The sequence below is a fragment of the Ictidomys tridecemlineatus genome, chromosome 9, assembly GCF_052094955.1.
Source record: "Ictidomys tridecemlineatus isolate mIctTri1 chromosome 9, mIctTri1.hap1, whole genome shotgun sequence".
Taxonomy (NCBI): Eukaryota; Metazoa; Chordata; class Mammalia; order Rodentia; family Sciuridae; genus Ictidomys; species Ictidomys tridecemlineatus.
The window spans coordinates 60,246,840-60,260,253 of record NC_135485.1 but is presented as its reverse complement, the minus strand read 5'-3'; the positions used below and the strand labels follow the sequence as shown (position 1 = coordinate 60,260,253).

Here is a 13,414-nt window from a genome sequence, read left to right as displayed (position 1 = left end):
GAAGAATAAAGAGCTGCAATCAAGATATATCCTTCAAGGACACACACCCCAAAATCTACTTTCTCCAATTGACCCCATCTCCTACGGTTCCCAACGCTTCCCAATAGTACTACCAGTTAAGGACCAAGTCTCAATACATGAAATTCTGGAGGACATTTAAGATCCAAACCATAATAGTTTATATTATTTAAGGATAGCCACCTGATACAATAGCATATATGTAGCCATTTACTTTGCCATGAATAAAGTCCTGATATCCTTAAAAGCAGATGACATCAGTCTTTTTCATCATCAGTCATAAACACTAAGTCCTCATTGTTAAAGTAGACTCAATTCTAAGTTATTTGGTGACTGATTATCCAGATGTGCATTATTCAGAGCTTTTTATTTTCTGTTTATTTAGCAAGATGAGTTTTTGCCATTTCACAGTTCATTTGCACCTCTACCAGTTTGCTACACTCATTACTATCTCTGGCAAAAGATTTGGTGAGAGAGGCAGTTGATGCAAATGAGATTTTTAGATTATACATGCTCTTCCTTCTTACCATGACCATGGATAATCAAGAATTGACTGTGCAAAGAGCATAGAATGCAATTAGCCATTGGATAAGGAAAGCTTCAAACATAATATCACTAGAAATGGCTTAAAGGGACTACTGAGAGGAATGCCTTGAAAATAAGACAGTGTTTTCTCATTAATGTCACCTCATGCTTTCTGAAATGTCTCCAGATAAATATTCCAAAAAATTATAGCAATTTATCAACAAATTTTGCAGTAAGGAAAACACCTTCATGGAGTTGCAGTGTCTAATGTATATATGGTGATTTTTTTGGAGCTATCAGCAATAATTTCTTTCAAAAAGTGTTTAATTACAGCTTGCTAACTTCCAGACAGAGTGCCAGATAAATACTAAGGATATGAAGATGGAAAGACAGCTCCTGCTTACCGTTTGGTAGAGAAGCAGATAAATAAGTAAATTATTTCCATTTAACAGGAAAAGAATTCTATTATAAGGAAATCCCCAATGAGCTACAAGAGGACAGAGCTTCATTTATCCAATCTGACAAGTCAGAATTTTGTGGCAGATAATACCTCAGTTAAGTAGTAAGGAATGATTAGTAGTTAGTAGTATAAGAAAAAGGAAAAGTCATTTTAGACAGAAATTAAATATGAACAAAAGTATGGAAAATGATGAAGAGAAATGATGTTTAGAGGCAAGCATAGCAGTTCCATATCCTCAACCCTAAAGTGTAAATCGTGTAGAATCAGGTAATGAAAAAAGAAACATACATCAGTCATGGAATTACTTTAAGAAATGTGGGTTTGATCCAGTAAATGGTGAAAAGCCACTGAAGAATTTTGTCTGCGAGTGTTGTGGTTAAATTGGTGTTTTAAATCAATCATTCCAGAGAGATAGGATGGATGGGTTTGGGTAGTAGGAAAAAGGTTCTGAAATCTATTGAAACTGCCAGTATGAAAACATTTTAGCTAAACAAGGATATTTTAAGTGAGGATAAAGGAAAAGAGAAACATTTAGAAGATCAGTTTTCAGGACCATTGAGTAATTCAATTAGTAGGAGATGCAAAGGGAAGGAAAGGCTATAATTATTTCCAGGATTCCAAACAGGAACATAGAACAAGGAACAAGTTGAGGAGACTTGATTGAAAACATGTATTTAAATATTCAAATGTGAAGCTCAAGTAAAATTAAAGTTGATGATACATATCTAAGAGTCATCAACACAGTAATTCAAATTATAAGAGTGAATGGACTAAAGAGATGGTGTAAAATACTAGTTCTCATTTCTATCTGTAAATTGGAGTCAATTGAAGAGACACTCATGTTCAAGCATTGCCCCAAACAACTGAAATCAGAATTGATGGGGAGTCTAGGATTCACTGTGTTAAGTAAAAATAAAGGTGGACCCAAGACCATAAGCCCTTGAGGAAAAATAAAATGAAATGGTCAGAAATATATAAAGAGAACAAGAAGGGGAAAATATGCCACTTCTTTCAAACTCTCAACTGTATTCACTAGAACAGAATGAATGTGTCATAATCATTGTTCTAAAAGTAAATATTGTGATATTGGTGATATAGTGCTATACCATCATTCCAGAAATCCCTGACCATCACAATAGCATCCACTTCAAAATTTCAAGTTATATTTTACCAATATGGAGTCAATTAGCTGGCTATGCCTTATTAAAAAAAGTTCCCAGAAGTTTCATTTCATTTAAAACATGGTGAATCATGTATAACTAATCATGCATGTTCAATAATTAAAGAATTCAAAGATAAAAGCAAAGTCTTGTGGAACAAATATTTTCTTCTTGAAGATTGATCTGTTTGGCAGTTTTATTTGTCCTTATGTTTTTCTTAAAGAACTATTAGTTGGAGGATGAGGATAGAAGTTAAATATATTATAGATTGAAATTTAAAATTTAATGTACATACTTATATCTCTATTTATAATATTACACACCCAAGGTATTAGTGGAATATTTCCCAAAAAATTATATTATAGTTTTATTGATTGAGGTAATATAATGCACTGCTTTGGGATGCAACTGAAAATGTGATTATGACCTCTAACAATGGTAATTTAAGTATTAATTTCCATCCATCTCAGAAACTGGCATCGTCCATCAATTATACCATTAGCTGCCCAGTGATTGCAGCTGCAAAAAGCAGAATTAGCGTTTAAGCTACTGTCATTCACCTGAAATTTTACAGTTCTAATTAGTGAGCCAGGAAACCTGTCAACAACTAAATGTCGAATGATTGGCCTGCACATGCAGCATTTCCCAGCCCTTGCCTACACTCACTCACCCAGCATTGTTGTGTCACTTCTTCCTAGTTCAGATTTCAAACTGTCAGAAAGAAAACTCTTTTTTATTTTGGCTTCTGGCAACATCCCTTAATAAGTAACAGAACATTGGACAGATCCTTTGAGTCCACCTGCAGTTTGTATTTGTTATTTCATGTTCCATTTTACCTTGTCTCTATGCCACTGGCTTTTGCAAATCCTAATATGGTAGTCATTATTTTACTCATTTACTACAACAGTTTTTGAAAACTTTATGGGAGCCACTTGTCTAGGTATATCCATGACTGTAAGAGAAGTAGCAGAAAGAGATCCTTGCTCTCAAGAAAGTTACATTCAAAATATGTAAATAAACACATTGGTAGTGAATAAATTCAAGAAATATATCATTTGAATGGAGTATATGAAAAAAATCAACAGTTACATGGTTGAGAGTGTGAGGGAAGGTACTGTGACTTTGGTAGATAGAAAAGGCAGCTCCGTTAATATGTGAATCGAGTCATGGTACTAAGATGGGGTCAATATTCAATGACCTAGGAAAAGCATTCTAGCTAGGCAAAAAGAAATGAAAGACTTTGAATATTAAGGAAAAGAAATGGTTATTGTGGAATAATATGGGGACAAGGGTAAGATAAGTCCAAGATGAAGTCACTAATATGGACAGAGGCCATGTAAACCACAGTAAGGATTTAGATTTCATTCAAAGTACAATGAGATGTCACTGGAGAGTTTTAAGCTTAATTATGCTCTTAAAAGATTACTGTTTAAAGAATGGATTATAATCCTTGAAAAATTCTTACACATTTATAACAAAAACATGAACAAGAATGCTTATAGCAATATTGTTCATAACAGCAAAAACTGAACACCAAACAAATTTTTATCAAAGGTAGAATTATAAATCAATTTTGTGTCAGTTTTATAATTGACTATAATTGTGAAAATTAAAATGACAGTGGGACATATAAACATGAGTTAATCAAAAATAATTATGGAAAAAATTAAAATAATAATAATTAGGAGTAGAAAAATCAAATTGCAAAATAATCCACACTGGATAATCCCACTTATATAAAATTCAAAAATAAATACAATGTAAATAGTATCTTAGGATAAATACATAATATGGTGAAAATTTAAGTAAATCCATGTAAATTTTGCACATACTTTAAGATGACTCCAATGAGTCACACCATTGTATAATATCCCTTGCAGTGTGGGCTTATAACCAATAGAGTATTGCAAAGATGAGGGGATATCATCTTTGATATCAATCATTTTGCAGACTGAAACAAGATATTCTCCCTCTGGCCCTGAAGTACCTGTTGTGAATGAGTCTATGACAAAGCAAGGAACTTTCAAAAGCTGAGAGCATCCCCAAACCTATGGACAGCAAGAAAACTAGAAACTTGGGGGCTGGGGATATAGCTCAGTTGGTAGAGTGTTTGCCTTGCATGCACAAGGCCCTGGGTTCAATCCTCAGCACCACAGGCAAAAGGAAACCAGAACCTCAGTCCTATAACCACTAGAAGATGATTTCTTGCAGCCTAAGAGAGCTGAAAGTAGATATTTCCTCAATGGAGCTTTTAAAGAAAATGCATCTCAGCCAAGGATACCTCAACTGCAGCCTTCTCAAACTGGGACTAGAGGACCTAGTTAAGGCATACTCATAACCTTTATGCACATGAACTATGGTAAATATGTTGTTTTAAACCACTAAGTTTGTGATAATCTGTTATACAGCAATATAAAACTTACACATAAATTATCATGTTTAATAATAAACATAAAATCTGAAGTAGTGGTTATCTCTGGGGAGGTAGGGAAGGAAAGGGATGTGAAGAAGTTCATTATGTGAACTTGAAAGCTTTTATTAACCTGCTCTTTCTTTTTTTATACTTTTGTTTATACTCTTCATACCTTCTGGGATTTATACATAGGTATATACTTGCCCTTCCTAATCTGTTGTTCCTTTCTTAAGTATACAATTTGTTCCAGATCTTTCATGATACCAAGATCCTCAGATGATTAAATCCCTTATATAAAACAGCAGAGGATTTGCATTTAACCTACATGCATCTTCCTATATATTTTAAATAATTTCTATATTACTTAGCATGTAATAGTTACTGTATTATATTGTATAGATAATTATGACAAGAAAAAGTCTGTAAATGTTCAGTATAAATGCAATTCGTTTTTAATATTTTCATTCCATGGTTGCCTAAATCACTAGATGCAGAACTTGTGGATATGAGGAACCAACAATATCTTTTCTTATGCTTTTATTTTCAATATTCTTTTGACAATGTTTAAAATTGTGTCTCTTGTAGAAAATATGTTTGTGTCTCTTGTAGAAAATATGTTGTGGATATTTAAAATCAAATCTTAGAATACCCAATGTTCATCGACCAGTTGTACCCATTTACATGTATTATGATTTCTATTATTTTAGGAGCTACTACTACTATCATTTTTAAAATATTTTGCATTTTCTGTACCTTCTTTGTATTTCTTTTTGTCAGTCCTACTTTCCATTGGGTAGATTAAGTGTTCTGGATTTTTTATGTTATAGTTCCTACATTTCCTTTTGTAACAGATGGGCTTACCTTAAAGCCCATTTAAATTTTTCCCTAATGAGACAGTATGTTGACACATTACTTTGATCTTCTCTATCCCATTATTTTGTCTGCAATTTTAGCTATAATTTAGTTCTGAAATTTTCCCAGAAATGAAGGAGGATCCAGCAGTCCACATTGCTTTGACTTTTTTTAGGATAAGTACATTTTCTTTATGTTTAGTTATGTTCTACTTCTTCAGCTATGTGATAGGCACATATTATTTTGTTATTAGTCTTTAAGCTTTCCACATATGTCACAGCATTTTGTGCAAGCCACTTAATTTTTAAAGTAAAAAGTAATATCTGGTGCAAGTACGTATTTAGTAAAGGTGAGTGAAGTAACAAGTATAAAGAACTAAATGGTTATTCTCTTGCTTACTATTTCACGAGCGCTTCGGTAACAATAGAGCTAATAAGTTATTCCAACAGAGAATAAAGATTTTGTCTAGCCTTTCCTTTTAAAATCTAGAAACAGGGTGCTTCCTATCACTCATTTGAATCATTGATGCCAATCCATTCGTTCAAGAAACATGTGTTTACTTATCCCAAGCACTTTCAGCCACTTCAAGCATTTTGCTTTTAATTAAGCACCTGTTATATTCAAGCCATTGTGATTAGTAATGTTCAGTATGTGAAAAATAATTTAGTGAGACTCACAATGAGCTTATCTTCTTAGTAATGGGTGACAGATATGCTCACAAATAATTATAATAGAAGGTCTAATGTTATAAATGCCAAAAGGGAATATAAATAGATGAATACAAAAAAAGAGAAGCTTTATAAAGATTTTTGGACTGGTCTTTGGCAGAAGTGTATGATTTTATATTTGCAAGTAAATGTTTTCCTCTTTCGAATCTTCATAATAGCTGCACATACACTCTCATATATCCTCTTAACCTAGCTAATTCTCACTTGTTCTTAGGCTCTTAGTTTTATTGTCTTGTCTTTCAGAAGCCTTCTATCTCCCCACTCTCACTTCCCTGAGCCTGGGTACAGCATACTTCCTATGTGTACCCCCAAAAGCATGGGAAGTTAATCTTAACATTTATCACAGTCCATTGTAATTTCCTCTTTATTTGCACAGTGGAATATTCCCTTTTCAGCTGAACAGTTAGCCAGAGGTTCACAAGCATCTATTTGTATGAATTATTTGTATTGGGGGATAGAGTTCCATGCAAAAACATTTTTTTAGCAAGGACAGAAAAAGAGAGAGAGAAATGGAGAATAGAATATGTGTCTCTTCCTCAGCCTGTCCTCAGGGGCTGGATCTGACATCACTTTGCGAGACATAGGGCATAAGCAGTGCTACTTGGTAGTTCAGGTAATGAAGTGCAACATAGAGATTGGGCTCAGGGCATTTTTCATATTCTGCTGAAAATAGCACACACACCAACCCAGTGGCAATATGATGACTTGAGAAACTGTAAGGTCAAGAATACAGGACATTGAATACCAGGCAGGGTATAATAAGCAGTGACAATGTCAGGCACCTGACATTTGCAGGATCCCAAAGGTAAACACTACAGGATTCCATAAACACATATGAAATACTCTTGGGAATTCCCAACTACCTCAGGAAGCTTAGAAAAAAAACAGAGATACCATAGTTAAATTTGAAGCAACAAATCTTTTGCCAAAGTTAGGCATTAAGATTGATATAACTTCATCTGCCTAAGAGATGGTGAGGCATCTTGTACGAGTCTTTTTATATTCTTAGTAGACTAATTAGATCGTAATTTCTTGAGAGTAGCATCTGTATCTTATTAATTGGAGTTACTATAATTTGGTACAATATGAGATATGTACAGTATATGGTCATTATGAAATTATTGATTAAATGAATCATGAATGGTATTAGAATTTCAAAGTATTCCTTCTAATCCAAGACTATTTGCCACTGTATTGAATTGACTTCTGATTTCTTTTATAAAATATTTTTAACTGAGCTTTTGAAAATGTATAGAATTTGTGTTTCTTAATTATATGTATTCTTTCTTAAAGTCTTCATACACATTATTTTAGAGGATATACATTCCTTTATATCCTCTTAGACTAGCTAATTCCTACTCATCCTAGTAATTTACAGGCATACATCGTTTACATGGATTATTTGTATCATAAAAAGAGGCCTGTATCTTTAGGTAATTCAGTTTCATATGGATGTTCTGGGGTGAAATCATAAATAGATTAAAGATAGCAAGTGAACTTTCATTCTTCTCAGTCTGTTTCAAACTATATCCGTTAAAATACAATGTTATCTGGCATGAACAGATGGGTTTTCAAATGAATATAATCTATCTCCACTATAATTTGGTCAATGCTGAAGGATAAAATTTTGAAATTGTGTACAAAGGGTGCTCTATGTTCCCCCAACACAGTACAATTTGGAAATAAACCCCTGTTCAATGAATAATGTCTCCTTACATTTATACTACAGCATACCTGAAAGACTATATATATATATATATATATATATATATATATAATTCTGCATTAAATTTCACATAAATAGCACTTTTCACTTAAAGACTGATTGTGTGTTGAGGACAGAAATTAAATCAAATGTCAAAACCTCCCTGTAAGAGACATGATTTTTTATACTGATGAGACCATGCATATCAACCAAACTAATTTATTACTTTATTGAACTTGTGAAGCATTAAATAGTATGTGTAGATTGTGGAATATGAGAGGGCTACATTCTTGAAAGCTACATTCTTGTCCCAAAGAAGTCAATCAAACAAACAGAATTGTACAGGCTTTTACAAGATTATATGGCCCTATTACAGAGTTGCCCATGGGATATCAGGGCACCTGGATGGTCTAGCAATGTCTTCCTTAGAAGCATATTTAAATATTTATGTGCAACTTGTGGTACCCATATCAAACTAAAATTTTGCTCTTATATTGTCAAAAAGAGAATAAACAGTGACTAGAACAATAAATATTTGACCTGACAGTGCAATGGGAAACAATGCTCCAAAATGAAATTTAAAAAAAATTGAAAGGATATTTGGCTAAAATGAAAAAAAAATCTTTTCCCATTTAAAAATATTTACAAGAACTAAGAATATATTATTGGGAAGGAAGAAGTGAAGGGGAAAATGAACCACTAGGGGCTGATATGGAGCAAATTATATTCCATGCATATATGATTATGTCAATATGAACCCTACCATAAAACACTAATAAAATATAGATTATTGAAATAGTGGAATCCCTGATGCTTTCATCTAGAGATGGGTGCCTGATCAGTTTATACAAAAGTGAGATATCCTATACCTACCCCTTCCATCCTCTGATAGTCTATGATACACCATTTGCTTTGGCAGACTCCCAACCAGAAAGTCAAGATATTAAGAAACCATTCATAAAAGGAGATGACTCATCTAAAAATATTTGCATTACACTTCCCACTGAGCAATAACTTAGAAATAACAATGTAACTTAGAAATAACAATGCTTGGGAGAAAGCCAAATGAGAGTCCAATTTGACTTATCTATACAGGTAAGTGTTACATATATTGACTTCTACATCTGCCTAAATATGTATGTCCATATTTTACTAAAAGTAATACATAATGCTTGGATGAAAGAAACCTTCCATTTATGTTTGTTTTCCATGTCATATACTTCCACTGTCAAGTCTACAAGAATTCCAATCAGTCATTCTTTGGGGATACCCTTTGTTTTTCTAGTAATAAATGGGAGTCTTAAAAAACTTAGGTGTATCATAAGGGAAATCTTTTAGTCAGTAATCAACCATTTCTTCATACAGTGACTCAATACTTTGCTAAGATGCTGGTTTTCTACTCTGTCTATTTGGTAGTTCTGTCTGCAGTGTTTCTCACTTGCTTAGTTTGCTAGTAGGACAACATAGTCCTATGTTAGCAGATAGTTCTTGCTGGTGGCATTGGTTTTTCCCCCAAAGCCCAGTAGCTGGTGATGTCCTTTCCTGTTATCTTAAAGCCATTCCCATAGGATAGATGCCCCAGCCTTTCAAGATGTTGTGCTCCAATGAACATTGGTTATGTGTCCATCCTATGTGGAACACACAACCCTCCCTCCCATCCCCCAAGCAGAGCCAATACATTTAGTTTTGTGGTATATGGGCTGCAAAATGGAGCCTGGTTTAGGTGGTAGGTTCAATAGATCACTCAGTAATAGGCCTGTCCCAGCTTCTGGGTTTAGGCCACTCTTCCCTCAGCTTCTTGGGTAAATTCTTTTCTTGGATAATTCACTTCATTCTTTTAATGTCTCTGAAATTTAAAAAGCTACAAAGGCCTTCCCTGCCACTACACTTCCCTTCAGAAAGATTTTGTTGCTATTCTGGGTGGCTGGGGGAAGAGAGATGAGGAAGATCAGAGGACACTTTTTAAATAAATCCATAGCATAGAGAGAGAGAAAAAGACTAGAACAATGATGATGATGATGATTAAGTTCTTACTCTATGCCAAAAACATGTAAACTAATTTCATTTTCAAAACAATTAGGAGGTACTATAACTCTCAGTTTATGGGGAGTGGTGGGGAGGACTGAAAAATAGAGAGATTACACAATATGTTTAAAATCACACACTTAGTAAACAATATAACCAAGACCAGAATCCAAGCATTAGAGTTGCAGAGCCTGTGTAATTAATCACTATACCATAGTGATTCTATGATTTATTCTGTCATAGTATATTTGGAAAGTTAGCTTTGTAATTATCTTTGCTCTGACAACTGAAAGGTCCTAAAATAAGTAACATCCCAGTAGCAATGAACCCCTCTTGCACCCAGAACTTCACTTTTAATACCATTCTTCAATAAAAAGTCCATGCATGGATCCTTGAAATAATGGTTGATTGTAGAACTGGAGTAGGTGATATACAAAATGACACTGGAATATCTTTTAGTTTCAGAAGGTAAAAAAATGCTTACACATACACACATACACAATCCCCCCCAAAAAAGATGGTAATATGTTAAATAAGAACACAAGCTCCAAATGATCAAAGATATAACAGTTTCAGCAACAAAATAAAGTAATGCACAATTAATATGTGCATTTATAGATCAAATACTGTCCAACTGCCCTCCATGTAGTTTGTACAAATTTAAATTCTGAGACAGGAAAATATCTTCCTACATTGCATCACTGATATAAATCTGAACCTTTGCCAATATAAAGTGAAGAATGACAGTCTGAGTGTAGCCTTAATTTTATTTCCTTTAGGTTGCACGAATGAAAGATAATATCCATTCATATACTTAAGAAACATCTCTATTTTCTATTCAGTGAATCACTGTGCAATATTCTTTGCCAATTTTTCTTTTGAATTATTAGACATATTTGAAATACTTTCTTAACAATTAGATGAACTCATTAAATTTTTAAATGTAAAGCTTCCACATAATCTATGGAACCTTTATATAAGTGCTCCAGCATGCCAATTTCTATTTATTTACTTACCTTATGAATCAATTTATTTTTATACTAAATTTTTTATTTTTGGAAGGCAGCTTGGCATTCATTTAAAATTTCTTCCAGGGTTACTGGAGTATAATTGGCAAATAAAATTATATATATTTACATAGCATAACATGAATATATATTATGAAATGGATAACATAATCAAGCTAATAAACATATCTGTCATATCACATAGTTATCAATTTTATGTGTGGTAAAAGCATTTAATATCTATTTTGTCAAATTTCAAGTATACATACAGTATTATTAACAATATTTATCATATTTCACACTTAACGGACAAGGGTGGTCTGGTTCCTTGATATCTGGCAATAGTTTTTAAAATTCTAGTTTTAAATATCCCATTTGCCTTAAGGATATATGCTAATAAAACAGTGTTATATTATGCTTATAAAACAGTGTTATGTTAAAATAAAATGCTAATAAAACAGTGTTACATTAAAAGAAAACAGTGTGGTAGTAGGAAGAAATGGTTAAAATGGTTATCACTAATGAATTACTGAAGTAACAAATGAAAGCCCAAGTTCCTCAAAAAATACATTTTCAATGGCAGCATGTATGATTATTTAAGTGGTCTTTTAAGAAAATCTTGTTCAATAGTATTTTGAGCTTCAACAAAGTACAATCCTCAGTTGCAAAAAAAGAAAGAATTTTTCAACCTTCAAGAATCAGGTAAAATGAACTTTAAAGAAAATATTTTGTAGATATTTCTTTTTTTTTTGCTTTTTTATTTTTTTTATTTTTTATTTTTTTTGATAATTGGGGTTTCTTTTTTTTTTATTGTTGGTCGTTCAAAACATTACACAGTTCTTAATACATCATCTTTCACAGTTTGATTCAAGTGGGTTATGAACTCCCAACTTTACCCCGTATACAGATTGCTGTTTCACATCAGTTACCCTTCCATTGATTGACATATTGCCTTTCTAGTGTCTGATGTATTCTGCTGTCTGTCCTATTCTCTACTATCCCCCCTGTAGATATTTCTAAAATAGAATTTTTGCATAACATTGGTGATATTTAGTCAAAATTAAGTATTATTTTATTTATTTATTTTTGTTTATAATTTCTTGACATTTTTAGGAATTTGATTAGGAATAGAAAACTGCATTTTAACACAGTACCCACAAACCACTAATCACTTTAAAAAGTTTTTTTAATGTTTTTAGTAATTATATTATTTATGAAATATCATTCTTCAAATATACCAATTGCTTAACATCTGGGAATGTATCTAAAAGATATAGCATTTGCCTAGCATATGTGAAGCCCTGAGTTGGATCCCCAGCACCACAACAAAAGAAGGAAAAAAAGCATAATGTTAGACACTCAATATTAATACTTGCATCCTTACTCTTCTTTTTTTTTTTAATCTGTATTCTAAACGTCCCATTGGATTAACAGTTGTTGTAACTTTTCAGATTTTCTTCATTTTCTTCTTCCTACATATCATGTCTTCTCTCCCTAGTGAAGATCTGTATTTTTTACAAATGACAACCAAACATAAATAGTATATGATCTGCATTAGGACATTGGAAAATACTTCATACCAACACACTTTTGGGCATACAGAAAGGCCTGGTCTTCCTGGGGACAGCACAGTTAGCTGGATCAGAATTCTGGATGCTAAATACTCTCTCTCTCTCTCTCTCTCTCTCTCTCTCTCTCTCTCTCTCTTACATACACACACACACACACACACACACACACACACACACACACACCACACACTGGTTTATACCTTTGATTGAGGGAGAACATGGGTTCTACACTATCTCACATGATGATTACTCTCCTGATCATGTCTTGTGTCAACATGGATTATCTTCAAGAATTTTTAAAGATTCAAGATCCACCAGAATGATGCAAAATAAACTGCTTTCACATTTCAGTGGGTTAGTTTCATGTTGAACAAGGAATTTTGATAGGAAACAATGGTGGCTTGGTTCATTATTTATTCAGTGAGCTAAACTAAAAGAAATAGAGTTGTGGCATGTGTCTTTCCGAGAATATCCTTGTGAGTAGGATAAAATTATTTGTACTCCTGTTTCCTCCAGTAAAAAAAGATATGTGGAGGAAAAATATTTAGAAATTATTCTACAGTAAAAAACAAAGGCCAAGAGAAGTTGATGAGAAGTGAAGGCACCAAGTATCTGTGAGAGCCTGAAGAACTGAAACCAGAAATCATTCTAGTAGCATTTTGGCCCAAGAAAAAATTTTAAATGAAGTAAATATTATATAAAAATGGCTGACAGTAGTTAAAAATTCTACTTTAAATAAGTCCTATTCTAAATAATATATTTTTCAACAGTTTATTATCAATAATTGATATGCATCAACATTAGCAAAATTATTCCATTTTTAAAATAGCAGTTAGTTTTAAAGTAAGAATTTATATTATGTTGTTTTGATAATGTAGTTAAAATTAGTAAAGATGCAATGTAGTACAACAGAAAATAAAATAAAATAAAATAAAATAAAATAATTTGGA

The 13,414-nt window shown here is 32.8% G+C and overlaps 1 long non-coding RNA gene across 1 annotated transcript in view; it reads right to left on the bottom strand.

The window, feature by feature from the left end:
* The window catches only part of LOC144366733 (uncharacterized), an 84,794-nt gene that overhangs the window by 177 nt on the left and 71,203 nt on the right, over positions 1–13,414 (bottom strand). The gene's annotated exons all lie outside the window — the stretch shown is intronic.